The sequence below is a fragment of the Apodemus sylvaticus genome, chromosome 3 (genome assembly GCF_947179515.1).
Source record: "Apodemus sylvaticus chromosome 3, mApoSyl1.1, whole genome shotgun sequence".
Lineage (NCBI taxonomy): Eukaryota > Metazoa > Chordata > Mammalia > Rodentia > Muridae > Apodemus > Apodemus sylvaticus.
Genome location: NC_067474.1, coordinates 17,997,667 through 18,014,123, shown reverse-complemented (window position 1 = coordinate 18,014,123; position 16,457 = coordinate 17,997,667). Strand labels below are relative to the sequence as shown.

Here is a 16,457-nt window from a genome sequence, read left to right as displayed (position 1 = left end):
GTAACACTAGTCTGAGAATTTACCTATTTTATCATCAATCTATCTCACATGTAAATGTAGGCCATGAAAGCCATGCTTTCTGTCAGTGGTATACAGTACTGAATTGTCAATGAAGGGCATTCTAAACATTCTATAGATAGTGTACAATAAAGGTTACTTGATAGGATAAATACGTAGTAAGTATTCAGTATCATCCTTGCTATCACCTGTTAGATCTAAAAACACCATTTTCTTTGCCAGCAGTACACACTCACACAGACACCCTACTGCTCACGGTCTGTCAGCACCTCTCTCCAGCCTTTCATTCATCTGAGTGGCTCCAGTAGAAAGCTTCTGTGAGGGGCAGAGATTTCAACTCATGAACATGGTGGTCACCTTGCGTCCCCATCTCTACTTGAGCAAGCTCTTCCCAGGTTGGCAAATCTAACCAGCCCTCCAAACCGCGTGCAAGGCCTGGCTAGCCGTCCACAGCTCACAGATTCCTCTGCCTCTTATTTCGTCTCTCCCCAGTCACAAGTCCCAACATTAATGACTTGCAACGTGACTTTATGAGCACATTGAGTCGTCTGCATTGGGAACAGGTGCGACTATTTCCTCAACCCCACTGCACACACCTCAAAGGCCGATACAACTCTACCTTTGTCACCTCTGTGACATCATCCTACTTAAGTGAAGAGAGGCATCTTGATCTCTTAAACAAACAAAACCACTAATTTCTAGGCCTCTGGGCAAACAACTGTCTGCTTCCATGATCCTTGGATTTACCTCAAACAGAGAAAGGAGACCATCCAGTCTGCACCACTATAATGGCTACCTGGTCACCAAGGCAGTGGCCAAGCACTATTTGTTGAATCAAAGCAGACTGACTCAGAAATTCTATGAACTAGGTTTTGTGGTTTATAACACACTCATAAGTAGAACCCATTCTTTTTCGGCCATATTTTTTTGGTTTATAATAAATGACCAATAAATGTTAGACCCTAAAGTTATTTTACCTTTAGACATAGCTACTCCATAAACTGAGCCAAATCCCACCCTACTTCGTCAAGAATTGGGAAACACTCAAAGGATTTGGGCTAAAAGACTCACTTTAAAGCAACGATTTTGAGTTCTTTTTATATATTGGATATTAGCCCTCTATCTGATATAGGGTTGGTGAAGATCTTTTCTCAATTTGTTGGTTGCCGATCTGTCCTTCAGATGGTGTCATTTGCCTTACAGAAACTTTGTAATTTTATGAGGTCCCATTTGTCAATTCTTGATCTTAGAGCATACGCTATTGGTGATCTGTTCAGAAACTTTCCCCCTGTACCGATGTCCTCAAGGGTCTTCCTCAGTTTCTTTTCTATTAGCTTCAGAGTGTCTGGCTTTATGTGGAGGTCCTTGATCCATTTGGAGTTGAGCTTAGTACAAGGAGACAAGGATGGATCAATTCCCATTCTTCTGCATGCTGACCTCCAGTTGAACCAGCACCATTTGTTGAAAAGGCTATCTTTTTTCCATTGGATGTTTTCAGCCCCTTTATCGAGGATCAAGTGGCCATAGGTGTGTGGGTTCATTTCTGGATCTTCAATCCTGTTCCATTGATCTGCCTGCCTGTCACTGTACCAATACCATGCAGTTTTTAACACTATTGCTCGTAGTATTGCTTAAGGTCAGGGATACTGATACCCACAGAATTTCTTTTATTGTTGAGAATAGTTTTAGCTATCCTGGGTTTTTTGTTATTCCAGATGAATTTGAGGATTGCTCTTTCTAACTCTGTGAAGAATTGAGTTGGGATTTTGATGGGTATTGCGTTGAATCTGTATATTGCTTTTGGCAAAATGGCCATTTTAACTATATTGATCATGCCGATCCATGAAGATCCTGCTATACCACTCCTGGGCATATACCCAGAAGATTCCCCAGCATGTAGTAAGGATACATGTTCCACTATGTTCATAGCAGCCCTATTTATAATTGCCAGATGCTGGAAAGATCCCAGGTAACCCTCAACAGAAGAGTGGATGCAAAAAAATGTGATATATATACACAATGGAGTACTATTCAGCCATTAGAAACAATGAATTCATGAAATTCTTAGGCAAATGGATGGAGCTGGAGAACATCATACTAAGTGAGGTAACCCAGACTCAAAAGATGAATCATGGTATGCACTCACTAATAAGTGGATATTAACCTAGAAAACTGGAATACCCAAAACATAATCCACGCATCAAATGAGGTACAAGAAGAACGGAGGAGTGGCCCCTTGTTCTGGAAAGACTCAGTGTAGCAGTATAGGGCAAAACCGGAACAGGGAAGTGGGAAGGGTTGGGTGGGAAAACGGGGGAGGGAAGGGGACTTTCGGGGAGTAGGGGTCTAGAAAAGGGGAAATCATTTGAAATGTAAATAAAAAATATATCGAATAAAAAAAAAAAGAAAAAGGAAAGCAACCATTTTCCTGAAGTAAAGCAGAAGAAGGTGGGAAAAGGTGGGGAAACTGGGTCAACCTGGACCTTTCATTTATTAGTAGACACATAAACACCAGAAAAGTTTCTTAATATAATGTTCTTTACTTTATCTGTGAGTTCAGATAATTCCACTCTTTCAAAGGTTATTGAGAGAATTAAATAAAATACCAGATGCTGAATGCTTCTCACAAAGCAGGTAAACAATGGGTTGTGTCCCAGCTTCCTTCCCTGTCCCCTAAAAGCAAAGAAAGCCAGAGTAGAGTGACTTAATCACACTTGACGGAAGAGAGGCTCCTTCGACTTTTTGTACAAACAAAATCATTAAATGAAACGTGCTAAGGGCTTTGGGAAGCGGAAGTGGTTGGGGGTGGGGCAGGAAAGAAGATGGCGCGGACAACATGGGAAAGAGTATGGAGGGTGGAAGCAGTCTCTCTGTGTGTCAAAGTGTCACACTGGGGTTGGAGAGATGGCCTGGTGTTTAAGAATACAGGCTGCTCTCCCAAAGGACCAGGGTTCAATTCCCAGCAACCACATAGAAGCTCACAAACATCTGTAACTCCAATTCCAGGTGTCTGACGCCCTCTTATGGCTCCCGGGTGGCACCAGACAAATACACAGATATGCATGAAGGGAAAACATCCAAACATATCAAATAATAAAATGACTTTCAAGAACAACAAAAATATGCTCATAGTTTTGATGTCAATTCCATGCATATTAAAGTGTCTAGAAATGAAATATTTCATGCCTGAAAAAAAAATGCTACTAACAACTGCAGCACTACATCCCAGCACTTATCAATTCAGAATACGTTCCCTGCATTCCTTTTCCTGAAACCGAGTGGTTGAAATGTCAGGTCTTCAGCTCACACTGGCTGCAGGAGACTCTTCTGCTGTGGGGCGTCCCTGTTTTATAGCTCCTGCTCAAACACTTGGCCGGAAAACATTTCATATTCATAGATTGCTCTTTATCAATTGACTTTCACATTTCTTGATTGTATCCACAGGGAAGTAAAAAACAAAAACAACAAAAAAAAAAACCAGACTTCTACTTTGTACCCTCAGGTATTGGCAAGCATCAAGAAGCAGGGGAGACAGGAGGCCCCAGGAGCCCTCCTCCCTTTTCTCCTGTGGATGTAGAATTAACGAAGCTTAACAAAGCTCTCTCAGCCCTTAGCCTGCCACCTCAGCAGCATGTTCAGCTTCTCATTCTCAGGGCAAGGCCTTCCTCTCCGGGACCCCATGGCCTCTTGGCCGACTCCCCAGATACTTCATGCTGAGCAGGAAAGGGACTTTTCTCAAGCAGCCCTAAGAGGAGGAAGCTACTTGTTCCCAGGGGCTCGAGTTTTTCTTTTTTGTGTGTGGGTATGTTTTCTCTTTTTGAAACCAGGAAGCTAAATTGGCCTAATGATTAAGCGCAAAAGGATTAATTCTTGAGAGAGCTCACAGTCGCCTGTAGTCCACCCTTTCCCTTCCTGCTAAAATCAGCCCATTTCCAAGTCACTCAGGCAGAAGAAAAGGTTGTTAGTTGTCTTGGTGAGGCCTGTCTTTTTCCTCTCTTCTCTGTGGAGGTTACAAGGGAACCAATCTTGGTTTCAACATGCTAAGCATGCACTCTACCTCTGTATGCATCCATCCGCCCCAATTCCTTCACCGAAAGCATGCTTTTACCAGGTCACCGAATTTGCATTTTACCCTATTCTCACCAAACTCTAGACATGTACACACTCAATCAGATCTCCATTTCCAACAAGACAAAAATAAAAATGTCACTTGTTTCTTACTTATTTATTGGTCTTTTGTTCTCAGGGATGGAACTCAGGATCCGTGCGAGCAACGTAAGAACTCTTCCACTGAACTGAATGCCCAACTTCTTCCTCCTCTTAAAAAAAAAACCACAAAAAACAACACTATGGCGAACCATGCACATACATTTTTCATACTTCCCTTAATCAGCCCTGAAGACCCAGCATGGCCCATCATTCTTCCTGTACTTGAAATTCTTTTTCTCCCATGGATTCTGCCAAGACGCGTTCTTCCTTGGCCACATGGCTAAAATTCTGATGTCAGGAATGTCTGGCATCAATAAATGTCTGGCTGTGGAAATCCACACACCTAGTATTAGTCTCCACGAAGGCAGAGAATTCTTGCCAAGTCACTGCATAGTCCACATGGGCACCAACCAGGAGGAGTGGGTCAGAATCCTGCTGGGTGTTGCAACGGTTGTGTTTGCTGAGAATTGCAATCAAAGGCTAAATCACAATCCTAAACTTTGGGAAGACACTTAATCCTCCAGCCTCAGTTGACTCATTTGGAAAGTATGGATATTGCTACCAACTCCATGAGGACTGGGGAAAAATATATATATACCCAGAACACCTACTAAGCACACAATCTGGGAGAATTCTTGGAGAATGTCTTATATGCGCTGGCCTACAAATATTCATCTTCCCTAGATTCATTATCCTTAGTCCATTGAGACATCTTTTTTAGCCAACCTTTTAAAACAGAACATCCTCTGTCAGTGCAGAAGACCACAGGCCTTTGTTTTAGCCCTGTATCTGAATAACATCAGATCTTTTAGATAAATGCACAAGTCCTGGCTCCACCCCAGGACAAAATAAATTCGGGTAGAGAATGGTGTATCGGGCTGCCCTGGTGGGAGAGGCTTGCTTCAGCACATCCTGATTATGCTGAGGCCCGTGTGGAAGGAAACAACAGTCTCCTATTTAGATGAGCGAGACAGAGACAGCTGCTCGGAGAGTGTTGGTACCGCCCCACCCTGCAGGTCCGTTCCCATCAGTCTTGCTTGGTCAGCTCTTCCTTTAGTTTTGTGCAATTGTGTGCAAAACTTCAGCTTCCTTCCAATAAATTCCTCATTTTCTCTAAAGCTAGCCAAGGGAGGTTTCGGTAGAAACCCAAAGGCCTTTTATGGGTGCACATGTCATTTCATTTAAATTAGACTTACTGCATAGTTGCACTTGACAAACTGGTGACTTCGGCTTATGAGGCTTGGGGGAATCTCTCAAAGCCTTACTCCTGAGCAACCTAAACACATTCTGACTAGATGTAAAACAGTTGGGTAACTCCAGTACCCATCTATCCCTTGAAGCTCAAAAATCTTGGGCTCTCTGCATCTGGGGTAATTTTCACTTCTTAGACACAAAAGAAGACATAGGAGCAAAAACCCACAAGATGGGCTGAGGATATCACCCCCTCCCCCCAGTAAGTGGAGGACAATGGTACAGAGACTGAGAAATTCCTTTTCTTCCTTTGTACTAGCCTCTGCATATTGGGTTGTACTATCCACCTCCATGAAAGGAGAACTTTCACAATAACAATAATCTCTCGGATTTTTGACCATTACTCTAAATTAGCAGCAATCTGATAACCTGATATTCTACTTTTCTGTCTAATGCTATACACACACACAACCCATATATAGTTCTTTCTCTATTATTACTACTATGAAATATGTGAAGCTGAGTAGCCTTTGAAGAAAAGAAGCTAAGTTTGACTTATAATTATTAAGGTCCAATGGCAAAGGGCCACATCTGGTCATGGTCTTTGGCTGCCAGAGCTCCAACGCAATGTAAGAAAGTGGAAGACAGGGACCACATGTAGCTCCCTCTCCCTCCCTCCCTCTCCCCCTCCCTCTCTCCCTCCCTCCCTCCCTTTCCCTCCTTCTCTCCTTCCCTCCTTCCCTCTCCCTCTCTCCCTCTCCCTTTCTCCCTCCCTCCCTTCCTCCCTCTCCCTCTCTCCCTCCCTTCCTCCCTCTTTCCTTATAAAGCCACCAGAGTCCAGGACTTGCAACCTGACAGCCTAACAACAATCTATGTCCCTCCCTAGAGCCACACCTCTGAGCATCATCAGGTCGGTTGATTTCCACTCTTTTCTTACATCACATCAGAGCTTAAAGGTCAACACACTGTCGCCACATCCAAAAAAAAACTGCACGCACACAACCCAACGCTGCACTTCAGTTTGGTTCACCATTCTCATGAATATGGAGGCTGGAGCAACAGAGGTCTGCCTGTGCTCTGCCCCTGCATGAGCAATGGGTAGATATTGCCAAAAGCAAACATGACGAGGGATTTATCTCTTCCTCAACATCTGGCACTCAGGAATTATCGTCAAAGGAAGGATACATATCTGGACAACTGTCCAAGTCACAGTCTGCACACATGCCCTCTCTGTTGAAGGTCTGTGCTCACACACACCCTTTCAGACCACACTGTGAGGAATCGCCCACAGCATGTAGTCTGATAGACTTCAGAAGTAGGAGGTGTTGCTCTAACAGTAGTATTTTAAGCATACTTTTAAAGTTAGAAAACAGGGTAATTCCATACTATGTTGGAATTGGGAACATACATGTTCTAATCAACATTAAACACATCATTAACACTGAATGCATGTCTTAAAGCCACCTAAAACAACAAAAATCTGTACATATTTCTTTAACCTTTCCCTCTAAAAAATAATTTTAAGCCAATGATCAATTTTTTTTTCTGAAAAATTAGTTAACAAATGGGGCCATTGCAGGAAATCATGTGCCAAATTCTACATTTAACTGGAGTAAAATTGCTGATCACTACGCCATTATTTTTATACACCATTTAAAAGGACACTAGAGTATTAGATACACTTAGCTATACGCCTGTACTTATGTTAGCCAGGCATGATGTCTCGCACCTATAATTCCATTTTTCGGAAATAGAGGTAGGAGGATCAACAAAAGTTTGAGGTCAACCTAGTCTACATAGTGAGTTCCAGACCAGAAGGAATGATGTAAGGAGACCTTGTCTCGAAAATAAGAAAACCAAAGACATACCCAACAGCTTGTGAGACAGTAAATACATGCTTACCCCATTTTCATTTATTTTAGGTAGCATAACCAGTTTTACTTCCCCTCCAGGAAGGAGAGCTGGCCCTGGGGTCATGAGCGTGAGAGAGCTGACCCTGTCCCTCACAGGCTGTAGTATTGGGTGAGCTATCAGAGGCAGTGCTGGAGAGCTCGCCCTGCTGGTGTGGTATGGAAAGCTGGCGGGCTGACCAAGTCAGCTACCACCCAGGCCCAGACCCAGGGCCTTGAGTTGACCCACCCCCAAATCTACCTCATCTATGAACTACAGGAGTGCATGAAGGGGCTGGCCCTGCAGACACAAAGCTGTAGGACCTCCATGACACAGAGTAACAATAGAATATCTGAGAGGAGTCCCATTGAGGATCCAGTATTGGTAATGTATCAAAAGCCAGAAGCCTTGAACCAGGCCAATGACTCACTGCAAGGAACATTCACAAGTACAGATGTGTGGACAACGTAGAATACTGTGGGACACACTGGGACACACCGCAGCTTACACTGGATATGTTTTTGTTTGTTTGTTATTGATTTTCTTTTGGTGGAAGAAGTTGTGATAGCAGAGGGCAGATAAGAAAGGATGGGAGATGAGTAGGATTGGGTTGCATAGTGGGATATTCACAATGAATCAATAAACAGTTAAAAAAATTAGTTCTGGGGACCAAACACTGGGTCTCATGCATACTAAGCAAGAATTCTACCACCTAACATCCCAGCCCTTCCCAGCCCTTCCTTTCCCTCTCCTCATTTAGCTGAAGAAAATTTGCTTATTATTAATGTTAAGTTTAATAGTCACAAGTAAGAAGCAGACCCATCTTTTTCCTGTTTAAAGGAAATCCTGGCCCCTGGTTTATGGGAGCAAGGTAGCATCTGTTTTATTCTGTACTGGGCTTCTAATGCAAACTTTCCTTGGCTGGGCATTGAAGCAGGAGAATGGCTGCAAGTTTGAGGACCCCATAGAAACAGTCTGTTTCAAAACAAACAAAACTCTACCTGGCTGACAAGGGATAGATAAGTAAGCAGTGAAGAGTGCTGTGTAGTCCAAAGGACCTGGGTTCAATTCCCAGAACCCACATGGTGCCTCACAAGTCTATAACTCTAATTCTGGGGGATGTGACAACCCCTTCTGGACCCTGAGGGCACCAGACATATGTGTGTGTGCAGACATACATTCAAGCAAACACTCATACATATAAAATAAATATTGAAAACAAAAGAAAACTATAGTCATGGAAGTGAGGGTCCAAGTAGATGATAAGTGCAGGAAGGAACATTCACTGGGCCCACCTGGTGAAGGTGAGGTGTGGATGTAGCACAGATACAATGTATACAGTGCAGACACAATGTATACAGCATAGACACAATGTGTGCAGCACAGATACAATGTATACAGTGCAGATACAGTGCATACAGTGCAGAGACACTGCCTACTGTGCAGATACAATGTGCACAGTGCAGATACAATGTGTACAGTGTGGATACAATGTATAGAGTGTGGATACACCACATACAGTGCAGATACAATGTATGCAGTGCAGATACATTGTGTACAGTGCAGATACAATGTATGCAGTGTGGATACAATGTAAACAATGAGGATACAGATCTGGTACAGGAACATCATGGGAGAGGAGAGCAAAGAGGCAAAGGGAGCTGGGGATGACTTTGGCCGTCATCCAACCTACTGATGTAGCAAGTCCTCAGAGCCTGGTAGAAATGCAAGCTCTCAGGCACCCCAAAGTGTGAGTCTGAGCAAATCCTCAGGGGTTTCAGTGGCTAGCTCAACTTCAAGTTCCACGTCCTTGATTTACAGACAAGACGGGAGGCCCAGGGTCCAGCCACAGGGCCCACAGAACTTTAGCCTTCAAGATGTGAATCTAGGAGAGCAAACTTTCTCACTGCTTGGTTCAGAGTCACAGCAGTATCCATTTTCCAAAAATCCAAACTTAATAGTAAATATATTTAAACAAACTATAGGTGACATAAACCTGGAGACCACAGACTCAATAGCTCCAACTTCACTGTGCATGCTCACAAAATCTCATACAGAAGATGGAAAGAGCTGTCCAGGGGAAGGCACCAGCCTCCCATTCTAGACTGGGCAGACTGGCCACAGATGTGAAAACGGCTTTTCCAAGGGAACAACAGACAACAGACAAGGCTTTGATGGAGTACAGTCACTGGTCATCAACCTGTGGCTAATTGGATGAGAATTATAAAATGGCACTTTTTCATCTAATTAACAAAGCCATTTGTACTCTCCCAGTCTGATTGACTACAATTACATCACCGTAATTGAAAGCAGATGAAACCAAGCTCACAGATGGCTCAGAGCCACTTCAAATTCAGCTGTCCCTGACCGAGATTTGCAGCCTTCACCTTTTCTACATTTGTTTGGAACTTGGCTCCACCGCTGCAAACAACAGAACAGGGAGCCAGGAGCCAAGAGAACCACCACTTCCTTGGCCTTTCTTACTGAGTAGATCCACAAGACTGTGTTCTGAGGTAGTGAGGTCGTCACATCTGGAAAGACAGCGGTGGGTGGAAATAGAACCTGAACCAGAAAAGCATGGTGATCCTGCTCTCAGAATTCCACCCAAGCTCCTGGCAAAGGAGATCTGGGAGAAAGGCCTTGAGTTCCATGAGCAGAACACCAGGGCACTACGGTGGTGGCAGGGCTATGGTCAGGCAGCCGCAGGCAGAGTCCTGGGCTCTCAAGTACCTGAGATTGCACAGAAGCAGGCAAACAGCTCAGCTGCCTCCTCAGCCTTCACACCAGAAGGACATCAGAAGCTGTGCCAATACAGTTGTTTCTCAAAGACTAAATTATTTCACGTATGTGGGTGTACAGCACGTGTGTCTGGTGCCTTGGAGGCCAGAAGAGGTCACATCACCTGGAGCTGGAGTTAAAGATGGTTGTTGAGCCTTTATGTGAGTGCTGGGAATCGAATCTGGGTCCTGTGGAAAGTAATCAGTGCTCTTAACCCCCAAGGCACCCTCCAGATCCCATTCTTTCTTCTTTAAACTGATACATAAAACCACAAAAATTGTACAGATTAATAGGGCACCGAACCATGTTTCATATCAAATACATAAACTGTTGCAAGGAAGCAGAAGGACTGGCCTCCTCAGGACACATTCCTGTACACCTGCTCTGCCTGCCACAGAGACCGTCCCTGAGCGTCCACTGACATCCCTCTGGTCTCTACGTCACTATGCTGAGTAAAACGCACTGCCTCAGGCTCCTTCCCTAGTGCACACCTGGATCCTTCCCCAACACACACACCAATCCTCCCCACAGCCACGGCTAAGCCAGTTATGGTTCCTCACAGCAGCTCTGACTCTGCCTCCCGTTTCCTCTCTGCCTGCGGTTCCTGCAGTGGAACTGGATGACAGCTGTCCACGGTAAAGGCATTCTGCTTAGTTACGTGCTGCACGTTCCTGTCAACCCACCAAGGGAGCAGACATGGGGAGCACAGCTCGGCTCCTGCCAACTTCCTGGAATACTGCACAATGTAAGCAGCCTCCGTCCTTTCAAATAACCCAGTCTGAATACCACATCCTCTGTGGAACTTGCCCCCAACCTCCCCGGCCACAGACACATCCCTCGTACTTTATGCAGAGCATTTATTTTGTGCCTCATTTCACCGAGTAGCTTCAGTAGCCCGGACACTGCAAAGTTCCACACACGTTGTGCATGTACAAACTAACTAACTAACTAACTAACTAACTAACTAACTAACTGTAATTAAATAAAAAAAAATTCCTCCCTTGTTACTTACTGTCAGGTGACTTATACAATATATTTCATATGTTTGAGAGTATGGGGCGGGCAGAGCCTAGGGCTGTATACATGTTGGATAAAACTAAAGCACTCAGTTGCAATCCTGAGCCTACAAGGCAATTCACATGCTGATTGGTCTTAGATGATATTTTTGATATTTTGTGAGTACTTTGGCAAAGAGAGATCTGGTAAACGTTATCAGGTGTCTACACTTTAATGTGAACTGCTCAAGAATGCTCTTTAGGAAGCACCTATCCTCACAGAGACTAGAAGCACCAGGGTGGGGGGATTCCCAGGGGAGCCCCCACCTACTCAGAGGAGAAGAGAAGGGGACGTGGGAGAGGATAGTGGGAGGGGGGACCCAGAAGAGGGCAGAGAGCAAGACGTAAAGTGAGTAAGTAAAAATTAATTAATTAATAAAAAAATAAAAGAATGTTTAATCGATGGGGACGGAAAATTTGCGTACCACCAGATTCTCTCTGGACTTTTGATAGAAGACAATTTTCTGTAACAAGGTCATTCTTAATCTAAACCTTCTGAAATCAATATGCTTGTGGGATGAGTCAGCAGTTAGGAGAAACTGGCTGCTCTTCCAGGGGAGGGGTCCTGAGTTCAAATCCTAGCTCGGACATGTTAGTTCACAGCAATCTGTCACTCCAGTCCCTGGGAATCAATATCAATGCCATCTCTGGCTTCCATGCCCACCAGGCATATGGTGCGCAGACATAAAAGCAGGCAAAATACTCATACACATAAATTAAAATCAATGAAGAGATTATCTAATAGCGTTTCTCCTACAGGCAGGTCTTCCACCAACTATGCCAGAGGACTTGGAACTTGTACCATGGGACATCACGAGAGCTCACAGTGGTTAAACGCAAGCAACACCTATGAGCTACAAACCTTCATTACTATAGGAGAATAAAGTCAAAATGAATAAACCATTTGGAAGCCTTCTTCGTGAGTTTTAGTACTATTTAAGATTTGTAGAGCCCACCTCACTCTTTGGGTGGAGAGGGCAGGAGAGGCTGGAGAGACCCTCTTTGTTCTCCAAATTCAGTCAACAAAACCTTAGCAGACACTCGAGCTTAGCCCTCTCTACTAGTTATACATCCATCTCGAATCTTCTCCTCCTCTGTTATAGCTCAAAGACACACAGTCCCCACCATCAGCGTAACTAAAGAAGCATCTATAGTACTTATATACTCCCTTTTTAGGACTCAGTGTAATATATGTTATATATATGTATATGTGTGTATACACAAATACGTATGCTTATGTGAGGCCTTGTTCAGATGAGTGGTTTTCAAATGGGGCAGGTGGCCTGGACGGAAGCAGGAGACAAGTTCATGGAGAGTGGTTCTGAGGAGCATTGCACTAAATTCTTCGAGTTTCTAAATGCTCCAAGTCATTAACAGCCATGTATAACATTGTTTAAGAAAACCTTGAAAATACGTTCTGCTGTCACAGCAGTCCACATGTCTCCCTACATCCAAGGCCAGGGAAGGCTTGCAAGGCAGCCTCTGCTCTATGCTCAGCCCAGGGAGAAGCAGCAGAAACAGGCGAACCCTTGTGAGCACTAACCAGGCACGGCACGTACAACTCCTGTCTACACAGCAGGTGAGGGCTTAATGCCACCTCAAATGCTGGTTCATTGATCTCACCTGGGTGCTGTCTGCTTTCCCACTGAGGCAGGTGTAGTGTTCCTCACACAGACGGTGGCCATGTCTGCAGACCACTGTGAGTCCACTGAATCCCTCAGAGCCACACACTTACAAATGGGTAAAATTAAAATGTTTTTATTCTTTTTTCCTAGTGTCCAAAATGTATACATGGTGAAAGGCACAGGCCCTAACTGTTGTGTGGAACTCGTTTTGTTGTGTATACAAGCCCAGGTAACCACCTTTCAAACACAAGCCACACATTGCTATCACCCTGCTTCCATTCTCTCCCTTACCTGGTCATCCTCCCTAGAAGCTGGGTCTTGAGCTCCACACATGTGAAGCAATAGCAGGTATATTCATTCCCATGTGGCTTATTGTACTGAAGAAAGGCTTGTGGAACTCAAGAGCACCTTACTTGGGCTGAGTCCCACGATCTCATGTCAGGAATATTTCAAACTTCTTCAAACACTCTTCCAATAGTGGAAATCTGGTGTCTGTGATGTTTTTAGTTTGACTGGAGCTTACATTTATAGCATTATACATTTTCGTGGATGTGTGCTTTCACTTCTCTAGGAAGGGAATTGGCTGGGAGGGCTGGTCTGCGGAGTTTTACATGAAGATTGCAAAGGTCTTCCAGCAGCAGCCTCTACCTGTTTACATATGGTCTTCCTGTATCCCAGACAGGATGATGTGTTGGTCATCGTTTTTGTCATGGGTGGGGAGAGATCATTGAACAAACATTGAAGGCTATATCCCTGCCTCAGCTGGAGTCTAAATAGGTTAGTTTCGTCCCAATTCTTTTCCTTTTTTAAACATTCATTCATTCATTCATTCATTCATTCATTCATATAATAGGTGTTTTCTGCCACTGAGGAGAGCACAGATCGGAGGGCAATATATGGGAGTTGGCTCTGTCCTTCTACCATGTGTGTTCCAAGGATTGAACTCTGGCCATCAGACTTGGTGGCAAGTGTCTTTATGTACCATACTGGCCACCTATTTCTTTGTTAACAAACAATTTTCACTTAATCTGTCATAACCAACCCTAGTTTTCAACTGGGGTAAGGAATTCACAAAGATTATGAAAGACCAGCATTGAGATGAGGAATCTTGTCCAATGTTCACAGAGTGGCTTTCTAAACTCAGCCTTTGATGAGACACGTACCCTATCTAGACTGAACTCCTACATGTAAAAGAAACAAAACAACAGGAAAAAAAAAACCTATAGATTGATGGAGCTGCCAGGGACTGCTTCATGAATGCCTGCTGTGCACATCTCCTCCCTCATGGGCTGCTCAGCACCTGAGACACTGGGTGGCACATGACTGCGTGTATCTCTAGCTCCAGGGCATCTGATGTCCAAGAACAAGTACTAAGTACACGACCTGACACAGTCATTAGGCACATCAATCTTTTTTGTGTCCAAGTCAGTGTTAAAACATTCATACTTGTACTGACTTCATTGAGACAAGAGATTGAGCCTTTACTTAAATACATTATCTGATATGCTGGTAGTCAAAGACAGTGGGGAATTAAATACATCGCTCTTTTCTAATGCAAAGGTGTGGTCTTAGTCATTATTTAACTGTTATCCTAATTAGAGAGTGGCCACTGAAACACGGAATGGCCACTACCCAACATCAGGCGCACCAGACACGAGCCGTTTAGCCGTTGAGTGCACGCGGCGGCCACAAAGCTCACTTCATTTCTTGGGAATAAACTGGTTTTTGTTCAAATATTCTAGACATGTTGTCACAGGTCCTACCAAGAAACCAGGAGGAAGACAAACTATTCAGTCATAAGACCACATATTCTTCTTTTCGCTGTTAGGAATCTGCTAAATAAAAATCTAACAATCTTTCTATGTTTAAGATTTTTGTAGTACCATTTCAAAGGAAAGCATTCCAAATACATCAGGACCAAAGAGCATCTGTCGGGTAGGAAGGAAAAGACAAGCCAGCCAAGGAAAAAGGTGAGAGAGACATCCCCCAAAATACTATTTGTTCCCAACTAACGGTGGCAACTGTAATAGGTAGAAACTAAGTTGTCAGCTGAAGTCAACACAGATGATGTTAATCACAAAGTAGATTCCACTCAACATTTCAATTTTCTGTTTAATTTCATTGAGTTTCGTTTTCTTTGTCCATTTGATTTGTGACTACGATAAGCTGGCACGTACTGGCAGGAGTGGAGCTCTCTTGCCTGATGGAGTGTCTGGGCCTCTGCCTTCCCAAGTCAGTGACTGAACTTCCATTCTTGTAGCTCTGGAGCTAAGCCTGAGGACAGACTCCTGGGGTCAGGTTCCAAGTTCAGGTTACTTATTGAGCAACACAACAGTGGCACTTTAACCTTTACTGTCTGCAGAATAGACTAACTTCACCAATTTCATAAAGGCACCATGACCAAATGGCTCAAAGCTTGGCTAGTATTTAGAATAAGCAATGCACCCAGGGCATGCTCAAAAAATATATTCTCTACCTCATATTTATTATGAGTTTTTCAAAAGTCAACTGATAAGCTAAAGTCAAGGACATTACCTGCTACGTATGAGATTGCTGACCCATGCTTCATCTTCTTAGTAACTACCTCTGCATCCCAGCGCCCTTATCTATAACAAGACTGAATAAGACACCATCGAAGAATCTAGTCATCGAACAAAGTATGCTCATTCAATAACTGACTGCTGCTTTATAGATCTTTGAGTAAAAGTTAATTATTATTTTATATGAGGGTAAGACAAACAATCACAACATTGCATCATTATAAAATTTTTCCAACTAAAGGAGAAACTTGCTTTCCCATCTGTGCCCACTGGGTCAAGCCCTGGCTCCCTTGCTCTCTGGTTCCTTGAAGAATGACCATTCACGGAGGGAGAGGGCTTCAGCTTGCCTTTGTGTGAAGCTCTCCATCAGCTGGTGTTCAGAGAGAAAGCAGGAGGCACCCTGCCTCCCCAGCAGGGTTCAGGTCCCCTGGGAAGGATGTGAGGAACCCAGAGCCAGGAAGGCCCTTTCACTTCCTAGTGAGACTAAACAATGCACAGAAAACAAATCACCCTGGTATGCATGTCTCCCTTGTCCATCTTGGTTCGTCCAAACATTCTTTCCCTTTAGCAAACATTTCAAAATATAATGCTAGCTCAAGTCAAAGCATCTGGGTTCAGACCACTATGGTCCACACAAATGGCTTTATTTTGTGCAAATGAGGAAGGTATGAGATGTAGGGAGGAGGATCAGGAGCTCAAGGCCAGCCTGGCTTTATAGGATGAGAGTCTGCACTTAAGAAAGAAAGAAGGAGAGAGAGAGAGAGAGAGAGAGAGAGAGAGAGAGAGAGAGAGAGAGAGAGAGGGAAGGGAGGGAGGGGAAGAGGGAGAGGGACAGAAAGAGAGAGAAGGAAAGAAAGGAAAGGAGAAAGGAAAGAAGGGAAAGAGAAAGAAAGAAAGAAAGAAAGAAAGAAAGAAAGAAAGAAAGAAAGAAAGAAAGAAAGAAAGAAGAAGGAAGGATACATAAGAGGAAGAAAATTTGTGGTGATGGGAGTTAGATCAATTATAGAATGTCTTCCTAGCATGCATGAGTCCCTCCCTAGGTTCAAGCCCCAATATTAAAAACAAAACAAAACAACAACGACAAAAAAAAAAAAACACTCAAGCACAGTGGCACGTGCCTGTGGTTCCAGCTTCTTCAGAAAGGACAGGAG

General features: G+C 43.8%; 1 protein-coding gene across 4 annotated transcripts in view; it reads right to left on the bottom strand.

Annotated features, from left to right (window-relative positions):
- Positions 1 to 16,457, bottom strand: part of Lyn (LYN proto-oncogene, Src family tyrosine kinase) — a 107,913-nt gene that overhangs the window by 75,041 nt on the left and 16,415 nt on the right. For 2 of the 4 annotated variants that reach the window (XM_052176017.1, XM_052176020.1), the window contains exon 2: positions 4,240 to 4,337. The exons of the other annotated variants lie outside the window; for them this stretch is intronic. The gene's annotated coding sequence lies outside the window, so the exon portion shown is untranslated. The remainder of the gene's footprint in view (positions 1 to 4,239; positions 4,338 to 16,457) is intronic. 4 annotated transcript variants of the gene reach the window in all.